Source organism: Mytilus galloprovincialis, chromosome 1 (genome assembly GCF_965363235.1).
Source record: "Mytilus galloprovincialis chromosome 1, xbMytGall1.hap1.1, whole genome shotgun sequence".
Classification (NCBI taxonomy): domain Eukaryota; kingdom Metazoa; phylum Mollusca; class Bivalvia; order Mytilida; family Mytilidae; genus Mytilus; species Mytilus galloprovincialis.
Window position 1 is genome coordinate 47,277,377 of NC_134838.1, and position 5,343 is coordinate 47,282,719.

Genomic DNA, 5,343 nt, shown 5'->3' on the forward strand with positions numbered 1-5,343 from the left:
GTGCTGAAAGGGTCTTTGTAAGCTCAACATTTATGTCTTCATAAGTCACTTTCAACATCACGTTTTTGTACTATATTGTTGATAGCAGAGTGTTAATAATATTGATACTATTGTTAGGAAATCTGATAAGAATGCTACAATGTGGACGTGTTCATCTATCTTACATCACATGTCAAGTATTATCATATATTACGTAACACATACATATACACTTTTTGCATGCCTTGTGTGCTTTTAGTTTTCAATGTAGTATATTTTGCCTCTCGATTCTACAATGTATGTGATGTTCTTACACTGAATAGTCTGTCTATCTCTTATTTTATTTTAAACTAGAAAACACCCGCGAAATCGCGGGAATTTAGAGCTTTGTTGAAAGTATGTATACTGTTGATGGGAGAAATTTTGTAAAAGATTTTGTGTCTGGAGAATTTCTGGAGAATTTCAGAAAAAGGTACCAAAATTCATAGGTACTTGGAAACATTTTCATTCCTCTCCCTTGTTTCCAAAGTCCGTTAGGTTTTTTTCCTGTTAAATTCCATTATTTTCGCGTTTCTGTATACTGTGAACATACGTATACTATAAATAAAGTGTATTTGATATTAACTTTCAATTTCAAGTTTCTTCTCATAGGCAATCACTGCTATATTATAGAGAAAGTCTCTTTCAACCCGATAATCATTGTGCTGTCCCCGAGTACTCTTATGAAATATATGTGCAAGTTTAAAACCGGAAGTCCTGTTTGACTTAAAAGCGAAATCGCGGTAATTTTAAGCTTTGTTGAAAGTATGTTATCTCTTTTAGGAAGAATTTTTGTAAAAGATTTTATTTCTGGAGAATTTAAGAAATGATATCAAAAGTCATATAGGTACATGGAGACAGGTCAATATTGTTAAGCCCTCTCTCTTTTTTTCAAAGTCCGTTATCATTTCGTTTTCTGTTATATTCCATTATTTTCGTGTTTCTGTATACTATGAACAGAGACATATATAATACATTATATGTCTCTGCTATGAACATAGTGTTCATATTATTAATATTAAAAGTGTATTTAATTTTCTTTAAACCATTAATTCTAAGTTTCTTCTCCATGGCGATTATATAGAGTACTACTAGAAGTGTAAAATGTGGAGGATTAAACGCTCACAGAGTACATACTTTTGATGGGGTTTTGTGTTACACAATAGTTGTTTTGTAGACTGTAGACTGTTGTTTAACTTTTATTTCTAATTTCCGATTTTTTGCAAAACATTTCTTCGTCTCTCTTCGATATCTGAGATCTGACTCTCCTGTTTGGTATCTTTCTGTAATTTTTAAATCGCATCCCTGTTTTGAATACCTCGTGTATTACTTTATTATAAAGTTAACAAAAGAGGGATGAACGATACCAGAGGGACAGTCAAACTCATAAACTGACAACGTCATGACAAAAAAATAAAAAGACAAACAGACAAATAATTGTACAGAAACACAACATAGAAAACTAAAGACTAAGCAACACGAACCCCACAAAAACTTGGGGTGATCTCATGTGCTCCGGAAGGGTAAAAAGATCCTGCTCCACATGTGGCACCCGTCGTGTTGCTTATGTTATTACAAATGCCGTAATTAGTCTAATTCGGTAGGTCACATTCGTGAAAAGAGAAAAGTATTGTATTTACGACATATTAAGCATATTCGATATCATCTGTGAAACGGTTAGTTCATGAAGGTCTTTTTGTAGTTCAACAAACTTCTTTAGTTTTTTTTTTGTAGTTCATCAAACTTCTTTAGTTTTCTATGTTGTGTCATGTGTACTATTGTTTGTCTGTTTGTCTTTTTCATTTTTAGCCATGGCGTTGTCAGTTTGTTTTAGATTTATGAGTTTGACTATCCCTTTGGTATCTTTCGTCCCTCTTTTCCAAACTACACAATCGACACATTATATGTCATACTAATCAAATCAATTTGCGTAATTGCATCCTGACCACTCTTGTGAACATTTGGAGTTAGAATCACAACCGAACCGAAAGACACGATAAACATATGATTTTTTAACAATATTTTAAGATGAACGCCATCGAATTTAATTTCTCCTATTTATTTTGAAACTGTATCCAATAATTCTTGTAGATGTAATACCAAGAAAGGTTCTGTATTATTTATTTAGGCTAACCGGTGACTTTTAAACAGTGAAACATTCTTGTAGGCATCTATTTGAATTCTCTCCTGGTTTTTCTCATAATTTGTATTGTGTTTTATTTAAGCTGCATGTGCCAGATTTGAAAAAAAAACATATGCAATTTGTAATTAAACTTCTGAGATCATTAATGGCTGGTGTTATCCACATTTGCGGAGTTTATATCATATCAGAAGCAACTGACTTCCAGCAGGTCAAATAATGATATAACTTCTCTCGCCTGGTCTGGTTTTTGATGCATATGATGACCATTTGCTGTATATATTTAGAATTACTGTAATTAAATGCGTTCTAACAGGTCAACCATAATTGATTTATGATTAAGGACCAATCCTTGAGTAACCCCATGGTACATGTGTGAGTTATATTGAGGTAAATGTGGTATATCTATGTGGTATGGCAATTTGTTTTTAGTCATAATAATTAACATCAAGCCAAAACTATTTGAATATTTAAATTTTCTAACAGATGTTTTTAAACGTTGATAAGTAAAAGGCTAATTTTTTCCCATATTATATAACATGACAAAATAAGCAACACAATTTATCTGATTATCTATCTAGGGTCCATTTTCGAAAATTTTATAACTCCTCAGATAGAGAAATTTTTCGAACAGCAATTTAGACAAAGATTCGTTCTGTTCTATGTGTTATTTTTTAGCATCTCTTTAGGGAATCTATTTACTTTTTCTTGCATGTTTGTTTTTCAACGTTTGAAAAAATAATGTATTTGTAATATTCTAATGTACAATATGGTATCTAAAATAACATGACAAAACGTGCTATAAAATAAACCTTCACAAAGTAATTTTGCCGCATTTTTAAATATATCTTGTCTTTAATTTGTTCGTAAGAAAAACTAGGTTGTCATTACCACCGATGCCGAACTCATTGATTTATACGAAATGCATAAAACAAAAAACCGACAAAATTGACTGGTCTGACATTAAAATTACTTCATTTTTAATAGAAAATGTTCCAAGAACAGATATAAAGATTTACTATATTAAGTGTAGAATTGATCAATCATGTTATTGGACGCGTTAAAAAAAGTCGTCACTACAGATGACGCTCGTGTTGGATTGAAGATGAATACAATGTGATTTTGGGACCATCTCAAAAAGAACAAATACTAAATACTTTTGTTACCTGTATGGGCATGATTGATAACGCTGAGATTAAACTTAAGTAATTTGTTTTTTTAGTACACAGGAGAAGATCAAATATATTTTTTCAAGAACCAGAAAATGTTTTAATAAATTCATCTTAGATCAATTTATATCAATCATGTCAATAATCTAAAAAAAAAATGCAAACAATGGTTCGATGGAAAGATGCGTTCAACATTGTCACCAATTTTTTTAATTATTTAGTGAGAGAACATCATCTATATAGCGGAAAATAAAATCTTTCTTCCTCAGAAGTTCCTGTATGAAGTCAGCCTTATAATTACAAAGAAACAAGTCGGCAAGAAGAGGGGCACAATTGGTTCCTATTTTGTAGATCTTTATTTGCTGAACAGTTTATCTTTATCTTCAATAGTATTCAAGATAACAACCAAAACCTGCAAAATTTCCTTAAAATAACCAATGAAGTGGCAGCAACTCAACAATTGGTTGTTCGGTTTGTCTGAAAATGTCAGGGCTAATAAATCTTGACCTTTTCAACATGTTTACCTAGTGTCAGATTTGCTCTAAATGATTTAGTTTCTGCGTTTGACCCCTATGTTCTATTTTAGCTATGCTGGCCATGTTTGTTGATGGATAAAAAAAAATTGATACAATTCATAAACTAGATTCCTGGAGAAACATTCATTTAAAGTTTAGAAGTATTAGGCACAATAGTTTCAGAGGACAATATTTTTAAATTTTAGCAAACTTGATGAACAAATGGTGTAAAATTTTGGTCTTTAACAATGCCCGATTGATGATTTTTTTAATAGTACTATGAATAATGTATTTCAGTGGATATACAGGTAAATAAAAAACGAAAGAATTTATATTTTTGGAAATAAACCCTACATCATATTGTATTCATCGTCCTTAATATTGGCAGAAATATGACTGAGAAAGGTCAAATAACTCTGGAACGACAAATTGAAAAACATTCTAAATTGGCAGAAATATGACTTTTTAAAAGTCTAATAACTCTCGAACAACAAATAGAAAAACATTCCAAATTAGCAAAAATATGACAGTGAAAAGTCCAATAACTCTGGAACAACTATAAGAAAAACATTCCAAATTGGCAGAAAATCGAGTGTTAAAAGTCCAATAACTCTGGAACTTTGGAACGACAAATAGAAAAACATTCCAAATCAAACGTGATCACACATTCGCTAATACCATCAATAACGAAAAATGTGGAGTATTTTCATCTTAGTATTCGAAAAGTTGTGTGACATGTAAAAAGTGCACCTGATCTAACAAGTTATTTGTAAATGTAATATTCTGGACTCATTCATCTGGATTTTTCAAAGTCATAGTTATCTTTAAAATTATTTAATAATTCTACATGGTTTGTCTTTTCTGACAGTCAACTCAAGGTTGTAATTTGTTTTCTTAATCTAACTGATGAAATCCCGTAACTATAAAACAAAAATTCAGAAAAAATCAAAACAGATAAATGATCTTTCTTTTATCAGCCTAACATTGATGTAATGGCGAACGGAGTCAGTCAGAGTATATTGAAAAGTTGTCTTTATTCTGATGTTTTAAAGCCATAACACTTGTTCGATCAAATCTTTTTTTTAAATCGAAAGTGAGCTTACTTTCACATATTTTCAACACAAGTTCCATGATAATTGATCAAAGCATTCTGTAGGTTTTATACGACAAGGAAATAGAAGCATAGACGGACAACGCCAATACTATACCACGATTCATCGGGTAGACGAAGGATCTTGAAAAAATACAATTGAATATCCATAACTTCCATTACTTAACCTGTTTTGTGACAACGTTAACAAATAAATACCACGAAACGACTATTAAATGATTTTTTAAATCATCTCATTAATTGTGTACAGTTTTGAATATTGTTTCAATCGGCACACACAAGGTTTAAATATAGAATGACCGTTAACCGTTTTACCTGACTGCGTATAGTTTAAATATATGGATTTTCTCCCTTTGATGGTCTGTGTTGTGCAAGTATACTACAACAGCA